This window comes from Panulirus ornatus, chromosome 63 (genome assembly GCF_036320965.1).
Source record: "Panulirus ornatus isolate Po-2019 chromosome 63, ASM3632096v1, whole genome shotgun sequence".
NCBI classification, from domain to species: domain Eukaryota; kingdom Metazoa; phylum Arthropoda; class Malacostraca; order Decapoda; family Palinuridae; genus Panulirus; species Panulirus ornatus.
In genome coordinates this window covers 13,089,829-13,109,038 of record NC_092286.1, presented here as the reverse complement: position 1 = coordinate 13,109,038, position 19,210 = coordinate 13,089,829, and the positions used below count along the sequence as shown (strand labels likewise).

The 19,210-nt window shown below is 40.1% G+C and overlaps 1 protein-coding gene across 3 annotated transcripts in view; it reads left to right on the top strand.

Moving 5' to 3' along the window:
* The first annotated feature begins 5,453 nt into the window (after positions 1-5,453).
* Arfrp1 (ADP-ribosylation factor related protein 1) overlaps positions 5,454-19,210 on the top strand; it is a 50,154-nt gene continuing 36,397 nt past the window's right edge. Inside the window, exon 1 of one of the 3 annotated variants that reach the window (XM_071656719.1) lies at positions 5,454-5,590. The gene's annotated coding sequence lies outside the window, so the exon portion shown is untranslated. Of the gene's footprint in view, positions 5,591-12,223; positions 12,402-19,210 lie in introns of those variants that run through there. The other 2 variants (XM_071656718.1, XM_071656720.1) reach the window with 2 other exon arrangements.

Genomic DNA, 19,210 nt, shown 5'->3' with positions numbered 1-19,210 from the left:
AATTTACTTGTGAATTCATTATTCCACTTTTTTGCAGATAAAAGGGATTACAACTATCTGAATACAGGTAGTCAAGAGTTCGTTGTGCTTTTGATATACCGGTTTATAACATGCAGACTCTCCTGTATGTTAGGTGCTGTATATCCTGGAACATGCGTAGAAGCATTCCATGGGCCTTGTTATCTGATAGTAAAACTGCATGTGCTTTGATCCTCTTCGGGATCTCCATGTTCACCTGAACATTCCAGTGGATACTCAGTGTACAGGATTTGGTGCAGTGATGGTGTTTTGTCTTTCATGAATTGTCATCACTTCCTGAATAAACAAGCAGGAAACAGGGGAAGCCACCTGTGATGTTAACATGAAATCATATATCCTGTGTGCGTCTGTAAGTACGTTGCATTAGTCAAGGTGGTATTTCGTATCACATCAATGAGTTGAGTGTTACCGGATCCTGACTTTTGTGTTCCTGCATAGAATGAAAATGGTTATGAAAGTATCATCCATTTTTTTCTTTCTTTTTTGCAAAGATTGTCTTTCCCGTCTTCTGTGCAATAAAAATGTGGGCCTGTCTTCTGTCTGTAGACATACCATGGAAGTTACCAGATGCACAGTGACTAACCCCCCATATACAGTTTATAGGAATTCATCCATTTCCTTGGCACGATAGACATTGTTGGCTGCTGGGGCGATCTAGTTTTGGAAAGATATGTTGTTATTCATCGTAAAGGTTGTGCAGGCAGTTTCACAGGTATGACAAGGGAAAATTGTGAGGTTGAGTGGTTATACTTTTGAACAAGGCGACTACACTGTTACCCAACAACAAGGCCCACTACGCTGTACCCCAGCAAGTAAAGGCCCGGAGGACCTAAATATACTCTAATGTTGCTACCGAAGCTCTTCATTGCTCACGATGTTGTATATAGTTAACATTGTTGTGTTCACTCAGAGGGTATGCATATATATGTATATATGTATGTATGGGTTATAGTGTAACCCATGAACAACTTTTTTGACTCCAGCAGCTTCAGTGTTGTGCTCGATTGGAAGAGCAAAGTAAGCTGGGTTCCCTTGACGCAAGAAGGTCTTACAACAAAGCTGTACTCTTTTTCCATCCACTGACAATGATAACCTGTTGCTTGCAGTGTTGATTTTTGTAGGCAGACTCTTTTAAAGCCTATACTTTCTTACTTACTGCCTACCCAAGGAGTCCCTTGTATATTTATAAGACTTTGTGTCTGTGTTAGAGGTGAAATCACTGTGAGTGAGTGAAATGACTGCCTTGGAGGCTGGTTGTGACTGTGGCCAGCCACCTTCTGTCACCATTGTGAAGGGTAGTATTAAATACCTCTTGGACAACAATATATGTCGGAAGATGGTGTCAAATGCTCTGTTGATGCTTATTGCCTCAATGGTGTGAGAGATTTGTGTGTGGTGTTATGGTAGAGTGGTTAGGTCTCAAGCTATGTATGTGGTTGGGAATGGGATGATTCGTTGGATGCAGTTGTGGATCAGTTCTTCAAAGAGTTTGTGTACCGAGGATAGAAGTGATATATAGGTATATACATGTTGACGAAAAAGAGCACAGTACATTCATGTCGAAGAACTTATTCCTCCAGAACACCCCACAATTTCTCTGCTTCTGATTACAGCACAGTTTCAAAACAGCATGAGTCCTACAAATGGATCCCTGAGGTTATGTATGATGATGATAATTATAATGAGGATAATAAGGATTATCAGACTCTGATTGCAAGTAGATACTTCGCAAGGGGGAAATCACTTTCAACGAGGCTATAGCATTGACACTGGATGGAGATCAGTACAGTTATCAACAATGATATTCTCGCTCATAAGAAGTGTCATTTTCACCTGTGTGGACTGCAGCCCTTGTGCTGCAGGATCACCTACAAAGGGTGTCATTATATATATATATATATATATATATATATATATATATATATATATATATATATATATATATATATATATATATATACGTGTGTTTATAATTACTTTCCGGTTCTTAGAAACTTCATTGTACATGATTTATCATTCTTGTGTATAGTGTAATTTTCTTCTTGTATTTTATTGTCTATCAAGTTGTACAGTGGAGTACATAAATAGACTTGTTTTCTCTGTAAGAAATGGTACTGTCTATGTTTATTGTATATAAAGCATACTACACGTTATACATAAATCATAAAGAAATAATCTGTGAGCTTATTTACCCTCAAACAGACTTGAAAATATAATGATACAGATCAAGAAGAGAATAGTCTGATGTCAGTGGAGGATACAAATTTTGATATCATCACACATAGATTGGGAATAATTAATGTAATAAAACCTGTTGCGTAATTAGTGAGGGAAGAGGAAAATATATTACCTATATACCTTTTAGATAACTAAGGGAATAATATATGAAAAAAATTATTATAAAATCACTTAAAGTAATAATAAGTGAAATACACTAAAACCATACTTTTTAGATGCATCAAAAGCATTTCCCAATCATGAATGATTCCTTGTAAGCGATCTTTTTAAGTTCTAAGATATCTTTTGCATGCTAAAAATCACTTAATTACCAATAGATTCTTGCTCTTTACAAATCCCACAGACTCGATCAATATCCCGCCCTTAGAACATTTTTGGCAAAAGTTGTCTCATGCTATGCTTTCTTGGCACTTTAATGATTAGTTTTGTTGGCTGTCAGAATCACTGAGGCCATAAATGTCATTGAAACCATGAATTCTCAGACTAAACATAATTCTGCATATATGGCTCTTGGACTTCTGTTTCTTCTTAGGCCCATCAACTGTCAGGGGCCAGAGGGACCATTCAGAAACCAAGGGGTGAAGATGTGTGTGTGTGTGTGTGTGTGGGGGGGGGGGTTAAGGTCAGAAATATGACCAAAGAAGACCATAAGGGTCACGTGAGGATGGGGGGTAGAGAGATAAAGACTACATGGTTCGATTTGTCTGTACTGTCTTATGTATCATTCTTTTCCCGCAAAGACGGAGACATTATGATATTGCGACAGTCCTGTCATATACCTTGGGAGCTTCTGTTTTTTACATCAGTCGCAATATATTGACGTGTAGAACAGTTAATTCTCGTTTAATGAGACATTGCAGGGGATAAGACACGTCTGATAGACTGAAGCTAAATCCAAGATTTTCTGTTAAGAGCAAAAAATCACCATTACCTCGAAATGAAGCAGTTTTTACAGAAGACATGTACGAATATTTTACACATTCTTTACCCACTAGAGAAAACAAACTGCTCCATTGAAGACAGTAAAAATCATTACCTAACATGACTGGATAAATTAGCTCTAAACACTTCCTTCACAGTATTCGTCTTCCAAGTCCCCAAACTTTACTTCCTTCATGGCCAATACCAATTTTTCAAAGGCTTTTATTCTTTCCTCGATGTCCCATCTCTCATTTCCATTTGTCTGTGTGGATTAAGGAAAACCATCGTGTTCCAGTCCATTGTTTAAACTTCTCGCACAACATTACACTTCTTACCATTCACCATAAATTCCAGCGAGTCTCCAATCCATTACGTCCCATCTAAATTTTAGCGTTTTATTATTATCCTTATTTATTGTAACCACTCCTAACTACTTAGACTTATTAAATACCACCTTCATTTCATCGTGCAACGGTTTATTCATCTAAAAGCAAGTCTTGCACCACTTACATTAATTTTCAAGACTCCACCTACACAGATGAAAGTAACAATATCTATTTACGTATGCAATCATTGTACGTAAGGACCTAAACCATAAAAGTGCTACGTGATGAACAGCCACATTCATCTCAAACAACACAAACAAGGCATTTATTGATACTTCCGTAACCAAAGATGATAACAGCAGTGGGACACGGCGTATCTTCTTGCCCTGGAGAGCTATGTGCAGACCTCAGCCCCTCGCATTATACAATATGCTTCACTGCATCACAAGCTACGTATGATTATATGGCTTTTTCTAATTTTCTTAAATTAGACTGTGGCGAATTCTCAAAGGTGCGAGCCTGAGCTCTTGAATATTCTTATTTTCCATTTTTGTTTCGTTCGCACGCAAACTACTCTTGGCTTTTGTAGGTTGTATAGTGATTGATATTAACAAGCAACAGGGTTCTAGTCTTCTGGTTTCTCTTTGTTCTCTATTGTTCATACTACGCTTTAGATTGCCGGTGATACTAATAACTCGAACAGTTAGCAGATAAGATGTTTGCAAGAACAATAGAGATCACAATTACAAAGGTAGCACGTCCTTTAAACAAAGGAAAAATTAGTTAAAACGAGCAATCGAATCGAAACGCAGGTCAACCACTTGATGCAACGAGATAACAGCCTTATGCAATAAACGTACACACACACACACACACATCTCTCTCTCTCTCTCTCTCTCTCTCTCTCTCTCTCTCTCTCTCTATATATATATATATATATATATATATATATATATATATATATATATATATATATATATATGTATATATATATATATATATATATATATATATATATATATATATATATATATATATGAATATAAAAATTCAGGAACAAAGTAACATTATACAATCGTAATTAATGATAAATGAAACATTACAGTTAAGAGAATTCAACTAAAAAAAATAAAATCTGTGACCAGTTGTTATGCATCGCTGAATGAATATTCCTTAGCATAAAATCAAACATACAATATTCACTCCCCGAGGCTATATCGTACATTTGAGATGCATTTCCACTGAGTAATATGCGCTCCCCTAGTGGGTATTATGCATAAACTACATAGTCCATTTATCATGTGTATGGAAAGTTTGTTTATGACTGCATTACATGGAATGTTGTAGAACATGGGCTAAAATCGTCTCCGTAAGCATATCTTTGTAATTTAGTTGCGCGAAGTTAACACCAGGTTGGTAGCTAATAAGGTAACTATTGCTCATATCATCCAGTTTGCTTGTTAGTGGGAAGAACATTGACGGTGATTGCTTCACGTTTATATTAGTTTATTTGTAGTGTAATGACAAAGCTAACAACATGTCAGTAATTAACTAGGCTAAGTTTGCATGTTTGCCTTTAATACGGCACCTTTTGTGATTATCTATTACTTTTTATGTATCCATTTTGGTATCATTTAAAAAAAAGGTAGGTGGCATCTGTAGGGTGTGTGGAGTGAGGCACAGCGTCATACATACCAACCATCAGTAGTGTGTGACTGGCTGTGATTATGGCGCGTTGAAGCATATACGTTGCAGGTCACCTTCCTCTCCACTCTGCCTCCTTTCTCTGAACTTAACAGTGTTTACAGTGAAGTGATTAGTACCCGTGTTTTGTTGCTGAATCTTGGATGTAATTTGTGTAACTATGAACCTGAAGAATCTATCTCGAACATGGATGTAATACGAAACAAGGATTATTCATTTAAAGATATTTTTGACTTTTGAGCCAAGAAACTTTTCCCGGTAGTTTGAGGAATAAAGACAACCAGTTTTCACCGTACTTGTAAACCATCTGCTTTGACAGGTTATGCTAAGATAGAAAACACAGGAATGGTGATGCAGTAATGGTAAGTGCTAGTCTTCGATTGTTCAGAGGGAGCCTGGCTCTGGTGGGGGCCGGGTGGGATAACAAGACCCAACCCCTTTGGCCTAGCGGTTAGATCCCTCACCACCGGCGGCCTTCCCTAGAGCATAGGGCCCGCACCTCCTGAGTTGTAGGGAGGTTTAATCTCGTATAACAACATTCGATTGTTCATAAAGCAGTAGAGAGATGTGAGCATGTTTCACCTGCTACACGTAACTTTTAATATACGATGAATATATTGATTAGCTGACACTTGTAGTATATACATTCGTGTATGTGTGTGTGTGTGTGTGTGTGTGTGTTATTTCTTGAGCAATAGCCATGCATGGTAGGTGAAGAGAACACTATATGTAAACAGTAAATCGGGGAGTGCAGATAATTCGAAGGTGTGAGTATAATACCTATAATCTTAATGGGGAGAGTACAAATTATATGTGTTGGTGCCAGATTTTCTAATGGAAATGGCTTAAAATTTTGAGGTTCATTCTTGCTCATTGTTAGGTTTAAAAATGAACTAGTTTTTTTGTCAAAACCTTACATAAGCATATCATTTACTTTAAATAGTGAAGTTCCAAATTTAAGATTAATGGAATTACCTCTTTCTCATTTTCTGATATTTATGAACAGAATAAGGTCTTGAGCAATGTAAAAAAATTTATCATTATTCTTAGTACAGAGATAATCCTTCCAAAGTGAAACTTCCATCACGAGGGCAACAAACGCTAACAGATAGTGCGATTTAAAGACAAATAATAACAATTTTTAATAAATCATGGTAGTGTTTATAACGTAAACTTGTCGTTCATATCACCTGGCTTCACTAAACTTCTCACTGTTGAAACCTTCTGATATGTCAACTTAAAAACATTGCTCAGTGAGTGTTCAGACTGGCTATGCTTCCATAGCCAGTTTACAAAGTTTTATGTAGTCATCCTCCTCCACGACTGATCTATTGACACAATAGATGTACTCATTCAAATTATTCAAGAAATGTACTTTGCACATAACTTTTCACTTGAATATAACTCAGGTCAAGATTAAAGATAGAATAACAGTGAGATAGCACACAAGCAACACTTTAGTGTCTAATTCACTGCAAGATCACCATCATGAGTCTAAAGCCTTAAATAATTTTGGTAATTTATATAAGTTACCCATTCAAGGTTTAGCTGACAGGTAATCATGGTTTATCTTCACAATTCAGCTTAAAAGTATCATTTTGTTTCTCATTGTTGATGGTTATATAGGTAAGAGGTTCAGGAAAAACAGTCTACGTACCCTTGCGTTATTCAAAACTTGAAAAGGAAAAACCCTCACAGAACACAAGTATTTCCCGTGATAATTCAACAGGTAATTACAGGTTACTTATTAGCCTTGCAATGCGGAAAGACGCACCTTGTAAAAAAAAGGTAAATAAACTACAGTATTGAATGTTTGGCAGTTTGTATGTGAGATGCGTAAGAGGGCGGTGGCATTCACAGAGAATTAAGAGTGGAACTGCGGTTTCAGGAGTGGTGTAGGGTATCAAAGCTGTGCCTTACATGAATTACAAAGACTTAAATAAAATGGAGAAATGAGAGACGAGGAAAAGTATTTACGAATTCAGGAGGACGCGAAAAAACAGTCTTCTGAAATGTGTCAGGTCATAGTTATTGGGAAAGGCATGAGAGTGTAGACAGTTCCAAAGCTTCGAGAAGGAAATACTTAAAAAAAAACGGTCCACCTTTGAATTATCAACAGCCGCACATTAATATTATGACGCAGCAGCTTGTCGAGTATTGCGAGATATAGCTTGTGGTGGGAGCACACAAGCAGCCAGCTCTCGGGGGCAAAAACCAAAGTAATACCTATAGAAGAAGGAAAGTGAACCAACATTGCTGAGGATGGGAGTGTGTAAAGTTTTGAGGTTAGCCTAGGAGAGTTGGTAAGTCGGACCGCTTTCGACTCAACTCTGTTTAGTAAGGATGGAGCTAGAACCACCCCAGATGTGAGAGTAATGCTCCATAGGAGGACGTATCAGCGTTTTGTATAAACGGAGCAACTGTTCGGAAGAAAAGAAATTTCAACGTCTAAACAGGATTCCCATTTTTTTTTTTTTAAGAGGCACAGTTAGATATCTTGTAATCAGAGGTTTCAAACGTAGGGTGGATGTAACTAATACGAAGTATATTCATAAAATCAAGAGGTGAAAATTACAGATCCGTCAAGTGAGAAAGGAAAGTTACTTAGAATTTTTAGGAGAGAGATGGGCAGAGAGATGGATCTAGGAGGCAGTAAACTTTACCAGATTTCGTGTACCCCACTGAGATATATTATATCCAAGTCTGAGGAAGTTATGTCGAGATATAGATCGAGTGAGATAAGACGTAGCGGATTTGAGGGATGTGGAGGAATGCAGGGTTGAGTCGTCAGTAAGTGAGCGCATTTGGTTATGTGCAGGAGAAAGGATATCGTGATCAAAGAAGGAAAAGTGTAGGAAACAGGACAGAACCTTGAAGGTCACCGCTGTTGATGGAGAAAGGGGGAGAGACTAAGTCATCGACAACCACGGAAATTGATCGGCCAGAGAGGAAGCTAGATATGAAAATCATCTGATATATCTGCTTACAAATACTGCTTACTGAGTGATCATACGAGACACGAATACTCGCTTCCCATGAACCGCATCCCTTTCTGTAGTCATCCTCATCAAACGACCTCTCAGCAAGCTATGTGTGCTCATTAAGTTTACAGAAGAAAATATATATATATATAAACCCGACAGTTCATCATGAATATAACCCAGGCATTTAAGAGTAATTATGTTAAAATACCAGTGAAATAAGAAACTCACTGGAAGTATTGTACTGCCTAGCTAACTTGTAACAACGTTGCCGTCATGAGTTGACCCTAGAATGATAGTGGTGATTTATATAAGTTACCCATGCATGGATAAGTTGTATTTTTTTTCGGTGGATGTTACACTTGTATTTGTAGATGAATTTAAGTAAGCATTTTTTTTTCAATGGTGGTGTAGTGGGTGAGGGGTTCGTAATTAGAATGCCAGCGCCCTTGCTGGTGCTCGAAACTATGTAAGTTTAATCCACACAGAACACAAAAGGTAATTCATGTGGTATCTGGTATCCTTATGGGATTACATAGAGAAAATAAAAGCTGCTACGTCAAAAGGCGGGTAAACTTTCCATTACTATTGTTGTTGATCGTTAACTCATAGAAGATGATTCCAGTTGGTTTATGGATACCTGACCCCACGTACTTGCATGATTATTACAATTTACAACAAATGTTTGATGGTTGATTATTCGGAATATATATAAGAAAGTTCTATACTATTGTCATATATTGAATATCAGCAAAAGAAAAAAATACGAACAATGTTTGTATTAATTATTAATCACTGGCAAGAGCTTAATGACAAGCCTTGCATTGCGGAATATTTACACACACACACACACACACACACACACTGCGACGTATTAATCATTTAAAGTCTTGGAGTAAACGCGACATAATGAGCTGAGTTGATTTCTCCTATAAACACAGGCCACCCTGTACCAGTAATGGCACCCCGAGCGCACATGCGGGCTTTCATTGATAAACTTTAAACACCCATTAATGATAGGGAAACTGATGACTCACTTGTTTATTGCGACGAAGTTCTCCATTTCGTTTTACATAACTTATCTTTATTAAGAGCCTACAGCACCACAGCTCTTGTTGACAAGAAATCGTGCCAGACTTAGTTTTGGTGAACTACACATAAATAGTGTAACGTCTGTGGGTTTATATCCGGAGGTAATATTGATAGATAGATAAATTATTTACTATCAATTGCTAATATTTGACTGAATGCTGAGGATTATGTATGGTAGTTGTTTTCACAATTGGCTCTGTTTGTTGGGTTTAAAATATCCATGTTATATATATATATATATATATATATATATATATATATATATATATATATATATATATATATATTTTTTTTTTTTTTTTTTTTATACTTTGTCGCTGTCTCCCGCGTTTGCGAGGTAGCGCAAGGAAACAGACGAAAGAAATGGCCCAACCCCCCCCCATACACATGTACATACACACGTCCACAAAAGCAAATATAAATACCTACACAGCTTTCCATTGTTTACCCCAGACGCTTCACATGCCTTGATTCAATCCACTGACAGCACGTCAACCCCTGTATACCACATCGCTCCAATTCACTCTATTCCTTGCCCTCCTTTCACCCTCCTGCATGTTCAGGCCCCGATCACACAAAATCTTTTTCACTCCATCTTTCCACCTCCAATTTGGTCTCCCTCTTCTCCTCGTTCCCTCCACCTCCGACACATATATCCTCTTGGTCAATCTTTCCTCACTCATTCTCTCCATGTGCCCAAACCATTTCAAAACACCCTCTTCTGCTCTCTCAACCACGCTCTTTTTATTTCCACACATCTCTCTTACCCTTACGTTACTTACTCGATCAAACCACCTCACACCACACATTGTCCTCAAACATCTCATTTCCAGCACATCCATCCTCCTGCGCACAACTCTATCCATAGCCCACGCCTCGCAACCATACAACATTGTTGGAACCACTATTCCTTCAAACATACCCATTTTTGCTTTCCGAGATAATGTTCTCGACTTCCACACATTTTTCAAGGCTCCCAAAATTTTCGCCCCCTCCCCCACCCTATGATCCACTTCCGCTTCCATGGTTCCATCCGCTGACAGATCCACTCCCAGATATCTAAAACACTTCACTTCCTCCAGTTTTTCTCCATTCAAACTCACCTCCCAATTGACTTGACCCTCAACCCTACTGTACCTAATAACCTTGCTCTTATTCACATTTACTCTTAACTTTCTTCTTCCACACACTTTACCAAACTCAGTCACCAGCTTCTGCAGTTTCTCACATGAATCAGCCACCAGCGCTGTATCATCAGCGAACAACAACTGACTCACTTCCCAAGCTCTCTCATCCCCAACAGACTTCATACTTGCCCCTCTTTCCAGGACTCTTGCATTTACCTCCCTAACAACCCCATCCATAAACAAATTAAACAACCATGGAGACATCACACACCCCTGCCGCAAACCTACATTCACTGAGAACCAATCACTTTCCTCTCTTCCTACACGTACACATGCCTTACATCCTCGATAAAAACTTTTCACTGCTTCTAACAACTTGCCTCCCACACCATATATTCTTAATACCTTCCACAGAGCATCTCTATCAACTCTATCATATCATATATAACCCCAGAACATATACGGCTCTTGTGGCTTCGTGACGGTGCTACCAAAGTGATCTTAGACAAAAGGGAAGGCTGGGTGGACTCTCTGTATTTGGACTTCAAGAAGGCATTTGACACTGTACCACACGGGAGGGTTATTATGAAGCTGGATCACCAAGCAGGAATAAGACAGGGAACTTTAATTGGATAAAAGATTATCTTAGTGAGAGGAATCAAAGGACGCAAATCAGTGTTTTCCAGATGGGTTGAGGTGACCAACGGTGTGCCACAGGGTCCCGTTCTGGTACCATTACTCTTCTTGATCTATTTACTTACTTTCCTGAAGTTATGGGCTCCGACCTCAATATGTTTACAGATGACACAAAGGCCATGAGGGAAGTGAAAAGCGAGGAGGATTACATCAGCTTAGAAGAGAACCTAAACAGACTTTAAAGTAATGAGAGTAGGACATTGCGAAAAACTGCCTCAATATGATTATTTGCCCCGGCAGGAAATAAGCCTCGAAATTCTGTATGTTAGAAGGACATAGACAAGCCATCGTCCCTGTCGCCAGACCCATGATAGGAAAATAGCTAAGGCGTCAAACTCTCAGCTGACAAAGATCAGAATAGCTTTCAGGTATTTGGAAAACGAGATATTCATTAGGGTATTCATATCCTTTTTAAGACCAAAACTCGAATGTGCTTCTCAGATTTGGGCACCGCACATGGTGGGAACACAAAGACATAGAGAAGGTTCAGATGAGCGCAGCAAAGATGGTATCAGAATTAAGAGAGCTAAACTACAGCGAAAGGCTGGAAGCTTTAAATATATCCTTGGAAGAGAGAAAGCTGATGAGGGGTGACCTGTCACAGCCCTAAGATTTTAAAAGAAAGACGAAGTGGACAGTACATTGTGACGCAGGTATATATGAACTAGGGGTCATAACATGAACTTAACCAAGAAACTTGTGAATGAGGATGTAAAGAAATACGTTTATAGTATAAGAACGGTGGATGAGTGGAACATTTTGACTGAGGATATGGTAAATGCAAAAAGCATACATAAATCAAGTGTTCAAAGATGGGCCTAACGATATTAAAACTTCCTCGCTGTAACGTACAAATAAGTAATTAGTATTCACATCTGTAGAAGGGAAGTGGTTCAACAAGATTATGATTCTCATCGTCCATTGACGGTAACTGTTCGCTCACAGGGCAACAACCATGTTCAGGCGGTGTCATAACGAGAAACGAGGATGCAATTTCCTAACGAGAATATTCGCTCGATTGCGTTCGTTCGCTGAACAATGTCTGTGCTCTTTGTTGTCACACCCGGTGGCGGCAGCGTGCGCCAGGCGGGGAGAACATCCGTGCAGAGGCGTTCGTGTAAGTCGCGGATATAAACAAGAAACATTCGGATCCCTTGAAAAACGGCCTCTGTTTAGATGGGGTTGACTTAATTATGTTGACGTGGAGAACATCTTGCGGGCTTCATGAAGTGAGTTGTTATACCTTTCCCGTCGTCACCTGTTGTTCTGAATTATAGGTATACATATTGAACGATCGTGTGTCTTTGTTATATCGGGATTTGGATCCAAAGTTATCATAATAAGCAAGTAATCAAGATGTGTATCAGGTGGGACACTTTACTTCGTCGCCACAGTCAAAGGACTTTACAGATGCAGTGCCTTGAAAAAGGTCCTCTCTCCATATTTTTTTTTTTCAATGAAGATGATTTAGAATTTTGGTGCTGTTCATGAAGAGATATATTCTGATATGCAAATATTGAACTACCTGTAAAGGAATTAGTGGCCTGTTACATAATAGTTGTTACCCCATATACCTATCCTTCTAAGGAGATAAGTGGATATATTGGACTGTGAGATTACCAGTTTGGCATTTTTCTAGAATAACTGTGCATTCCTAATGGCTTTGAATATTGACTGATTATATTTCTGTACCGGTAGTATAGTGTCGACAAATTTTACAGGTATCAGAGCATGGTTTTGAGCATCATATTTTACTGAGTGATATTAAGAAAAATGACAAAGGTTATATGTATTAAAGAGATTGTAATGTTAATTAATGTAAAATTAGTTAATATTCTTTTAACATAGCAACAGAACCTATGAAAGAATAATGTAACCTAATTTATTAGCCAAAATGATAGTAGAAGTATATAACCGTATCTATATCCTGCTGGGATCACATGGTTGCCTGCTTTGTAGTCTGTAAACATCCTACCACATACTGGCAGTATGTTTCTTTTGATGTTAGCTTAGCGCAGGGAACTGAATGCCTTAATCAAGGCAGTCTAATAAACCCCATATATATATATATATATATATATATATATATGTTTTTTTTTGCTCTGTCGCTGTCTCCCGCGTTTGCGAGGTAGCGCAAGGAAACAGATGAAAGAACTGGCCCAACCCACCCCCATACACATGTATATACATACGTCCACACACGCAAATATACATACCTACACAGCTTTCCATGGTTTACCCCAGACGCTTCACATGCCTTGATTCAATCCACTGACAGCATGTCAACCCCAGTATACCACATCGCTCCAATTCACTCTATTCCTTGCCCTCCTTTCACCCTCCTGCATGTTCAGGCCCCGATCACACAAAATCTTTTTCACTCCATCTTTCCACCTCCAATTTGGTCTCCCTCTTCTCCTCGTTCCCTCCACCTCCGACACATATATCCTCTTGGTCAATCTTTCCTCACTCATTCTCTCCATGTGACCAAACCATTTCAAAACACCCTCTTCTGCTCTCTCAACCACGCTCTTTTTATTTCCACACATCTCTCTTACCCTTACGTTACTTACTCGATCAAACCACCTCACACCACACATTGTCCTCAAACATCTCATTTCCAGCACATCCATCCTCCTGCGCACAACTCTATCCATTGTCCATGCCTCGCAACCATACAACATTGTTGGAACCACTATTCCTTCAAACATACCCATTTTTGCTTTCTGAGATAATGTTCTCGACTTCCATACATTTTTCAACGCTCCCAGAACTTTCGCCCCCTCCCCCACCCTATGACTCACTTCCATTTCCATGGTTCCATCCGCTGCCAAATCCACTCCTAGATATCTAAAACACCTCACTTCCTCCAGTTTTTCTCCATTCAAACTTACCTCCCAATTGACTTGTCCCTCAACCCTACTGTACCTAATAACCTTGCTCTTATTCACATTTACTCTCAGCTTTCTTCTTTCACACACTTGACCAAATTCAGTCACCAACTTCTGCAGTATCTCTCCTGAATCAGCCACCAGCGCTGTATCATCAGCAAACAACTGACTCACTTCCCAAGCTCTCTCATCTGCAACAGACTGCATACTTGGCCCTCTCCAAAACTCTTGCATTCACCTCCCTAACAACCCCATCCATAAACAAATTAAACAACCATGGAGACATCACACACCCCTGCCGCAAACCAACATTCACTGAGAACCAATCACTTTCCTCTCTTCCTACACATACATATGCCTTACATCCTCGATAAAAAGTTTTCACTGATTCTAACAACTTGCCTCCCACACCATATATTCTTAATACCTTCCACAGAGCATCTCTATAAACTCTGTCATATACCCTCTCCAGATCCATAAATGCTACATTCATATCCATTTGCTTTTCTAAGTATTTCTCACATACATTCTTCAAAGCAAACACCTGATCCACACATCCTCTACCACTTCTGAAACCACACTGCTCTTCCCCAATCTGATGCTCTGTACATGCCTTCACCCTCTCAATCAATACCCTCCCATATAATTTCCCAAGAATACTCAACAAACTTATACCTCTGTAATTTGAGCTCTTACTCTTATCCCCTTTGCCTTTGTACAATGGCACTATGCAAGCATTCTGCCAGTCCTCCGGCACCTCACCATGAGTCATACATACATTAGATGACCGTACCAACCAGTCAGCAATACAGTCACCCCCTTTTTTAATAAATTCCACTGCAGTACCATCCAAAGCCGCTGCCTTGCCAGCTTTCATCTTCTGCAAAGTTTTTACTACCTCTTCTCTGATTACCAAATCATTTTCCCTAACCCTCTCACTTTGCACACCACCTCGACGAAAACACCCTCTATCTGCCACTCCATCATCAAACACATTCAACAAACCTTCAAAATACTCACTCCATCTCCTTCTCACCTCACCACTACTTGTTATCACCTCCCCATTAGCCCCCTTCACTGATGTTCCTATTTGTTCCCTTGTCTTACGCACTTTATTTACCTCCTTCCAAAACATATTTTTATTCTCCCCAAAATTTAATGATACTCTCTCCCCCAACTCTCATTTGCCCTCTTTTTTGCCTCTTGCACCTTTCTCTTGACCTCCTGCCTCTTTCTTTTATACATCTCCCTGTCATTTTGCATTATTTCCCTGCAAATGACAGGGAAATCGCAAGGAAACAGACGAAAGAATGGCCCAACCCACCCACATACACATGTATATGCATACACGTCCATATATGCACATATGCATACCTATACATTTCAACGTATATATATATATTTTTTTTTTTGCTTTGTCGCTGTCTCCCGCGTTTGCGAGGTAGCGCAAGGAAACAGACGAAAGAAATGGCCCAACCCACCCCCATACACATGTATATACATACACGTCTACACACGCAAATATACATACCTACACAGCTTTCCATGGTTTACCCCAGACGCTTCACATGCCCTGATTCAATCCACTAACAGCACGTCAACCCCAGTATACCACATCGATCCAATTCACTCTATTTCTTGCCCTCCTTTCACCCCCCTGCATGTTCAGGCCCCGATCACACAAAATCTTTTTCACTCCATCTTTCCACCTCCAATTTGGTCTCCCACTTCTCGTTCCCTCCACCTCCAACACATATATCCTCTTGGTCAATCTTTCCTCACTCATTCTCTCCATGTGCCCAAACCATTTCAAAACACCCTCTTCTGCTCCCTCAACCACGCTCTTTTTATTTCCACACATCTCTCTTACCCTTACGTTACTTACTCGATCAAACCACCTCACACCACACATTGTCCTCAAACATCTCATTTCCAGCACATCCACCCTCCTGCGCACAACTCTATCCATAGCCCACGCCTCGCAACCATACAACATTGTTGGAACCACTATTCCTTCAAACATACCCATTTTTGCTTTCTGAGATAATGTTCTCGACTTCCACACATTCTTCAAGGCTCCCAGAATTTTTGCCCCCTCCCCCACCCTATGATTCACTTCTGCTTCCATGGTTCCATCCGCTGCCAGATCCACTCCCAGGTATCTAAAACACTTCACTTCCTCCAGCTTTTCTCCATTCAAACTTACCTCCCAATTGACTTGACCCTCAACCCTACTGTACCTAATAACCTTACTCTTATTCACATTTACTCTTAACTTTCTTCTTTCACTCACTTTACCAAACTCAGTCACCAGCTTCTGCAGTTTCTCACATGAATCAGCCACCAGTGCTGTATCATCAGCAAACAACAACTGACTCACTTCCCAAGCTCTCTCATCCACAACAGACTGCATACTTGCCCCTCTTTCCAAAACTCTTGCATTCACCTCCCTAACAACCCCATCCATAAACAAATTAAACAACCATGGAGACATCACACACCCCTGCTGCAAACCTACATTCACTGAGAATGGCTTGGGCTATGGATAGAGTTGTGCGCAGGAGGGTGGATGTGCTGGAAATGAGATGTTTGAGGACAATATGTGGTGTGAGGCAGTTTGATCGAGTAAGTAATGTAAGGGTGAGAGAGATGTGTGGAAATAAAAAGAGTGTGGTTGAGAGAGCAGAAGAGGGTGTTTTGAAATGGTTTGGTCACATGGAGAGAATGAGTGGGGAAAGATTGACCAAGAGGATATATGTGTCAGAGGTGTAGGGAACGAGGAGAAGTGGGAGACCAAATTGGAGGTGGAAAGATGGAGTGAAAAAGATTTTGAGTGATCGGGGCCTGAACATGCAGGAGGGTGAAAGGCATGCAAGGAATAGTGTGAATTGGAACGATGTGGTATACCGGGGTCGACGTGCTGTCAATGGATTGAACCAGGGCATGTGAAGCGTCTGGGGTAAACCATGCAAAGTGTGTGGGGCCTGGATGTGGAAAGGGAGCTGTGGTTTCGGTGCATTATTACATGACAGCTAGAGACTGAGTGTGAACGAATGGGGCCTTTGGTGTTTTTCCTAGCGCTACCTTGCTTACATGAGGGGGGAGGGGGTTGTTATTCCATGTGTGGCGAGGTGGCGATGGGAACAAATAAAGGCAGACAGTATGAATTACATGTGTACATGTGTATATATGTATATGTCTGTGTGTGTATATATATGTGTACATTGAGATGTATAGGTATGTATATTGTGCGTGTGTGGACATGTATGTATATACGTGTATGTGGGCGGGTTGGGCCATTCTTTCATCTGTTTCCTTGCGCTACCTCGCTAATGCGGGAGACAGCGACAAAGCAAATTAAATTTTAGGGAAAATACAAAGATGTTTTGGAAGGAGGTAAATAAAGTGCATAAGACAAGGGAACAAATGGAAACTCAGTGAAGGGGGCTAATGGGGAGGTGATAACAAGTAGTGGTGATGTGAGAAGGAGATGGAGTGAGTATTTTGAAGGTTTGTTGAGTGTGTTTGATGATAGAGTGGCAGATAGAGGGTGTTTTGGTCGAGGTGGTGTGCAAAGTGAGAGGGTTAGGGAAAATGATTTGGTAAACAGAGCAGATGTAGTAAAAGCTTTGCTGAAGATGAAAGCCGGCAAGGCAGCAGATTTGGATGGTATTGCAGTGGAATTTATTAAAAAAGGGGGTGACTGTATTGCTGACTGGTTGGTAAGGTTATTTAATGTATGTATGATTCATGGTGAGGTGCCTGAGGATTGGCGGAATGCTTGCATAGTGCCATTGTACAAGGGTAAAGGGGATAAAAGTGAGTGTTCAAATTACAGAGGTATAAGTTTGTTGAGTATTCCTGGTAAATTATATGGGAGGGTATTGATTGAGAGGGTGAAGGCATGTACAGAGCATCAGATTGGGGAAGAGCAGTGTGGTTTCAGAAGTGGTAGAGGATGTGTGGATCAGGTGTTTGCTTTGAAGAATGTATGTGAGAAATATTTAGAAAAGCAAATGGATTTGTATGTAGCATTTATGGATCTGGAGAAGGCATATGATAGAGTTGATAGAGATGCTCTGTGGAAGGTATTAAGAGTATATGGTGTGGAAGGCAAGTTGTTAGAAGCAGTGAAAAACTTTTTATCAAGGATGTAAGGCATATGTACATGTAGGAAGAGAGGAAAGTGATTGGTTCTCAGTGAATGTAGGTTTGCGGCAGCGGTGTGTGATGTCTCCATGGTGGTTTAATTTGTTTATGGATGGGGTTGTTAGGGAGGTGAATGCAAGAGTTTTGGAAAGAGGGGCAAGTATGCAGTCTGTTGTGGATGAGAGAGCTTGGGAAGTGAGTCAGTTGTTTGCTGATGATACAGCGCTGGTGGCTGATTTATGTGAGAAACTGCGGAAGCTAGTGACTGAATTTGGTAAAGTGTGTGAAAGAAGAAAGTTGAGAGTAAATGTGAATAAGAGTAAGGTTATTAGGTACAGTAGGGTTGAGGGTCAAGTTAATTTGGAGGTAAGTTCGAGTGGAGAAAAACTGTAGGAAGTGAAGTGTTTTAGATATCTGGGAGTGGATCTGGCAGCGGATGGAACCATGGAAGCGGAAGTGAATCATAGGGTTTGGGAGGGGGCGAAAATTCTGGGAGCCTTGAAGAATGTGTGGAAGTCGAGAACATTATCTCAGAAAGCAAAAATGGGTATGTTTGAAGGAATAGTGGTTCCAACAATGTTGTATGGTTGCGAGGCATGGCCTATGAATAGAGTTGTGTGGAGGAGGGTGGATGTGCTGGAAATGAGATGTTTGAGGACAATGTGTGGTGTGAGGTGGTTTGATCGAGTAAGTAACGTAAGGGTAAGAGAGATGTGTGGAAATAAAAAGAGCGTGGTTGAGGGAGCAGAAGAGGGTATTTTGAAGTGGTTTGGTCACATGGAGAGAATGAGTGAGGAAAGACTGACCAAGAGGATATATGTGTCGGAGGTGGAGGGAACGAGAAGTGGGAGACCAAATTGGAGGTGGAAAGATGTAGTGAAAAAGATTTTGTGTGATCGGGGCCTGAACATGCAGGAGGGTGAAAGGCAGGCAAGGAATAGAGTGAATTGGATCAATGTGGTATACCAGGGTCGACGTGCTGTCAATGGATTGAACCAGGGCATGTGAAGCGTCTGGGGTAAACCATGGAAAGTTGTGTGGGGCCT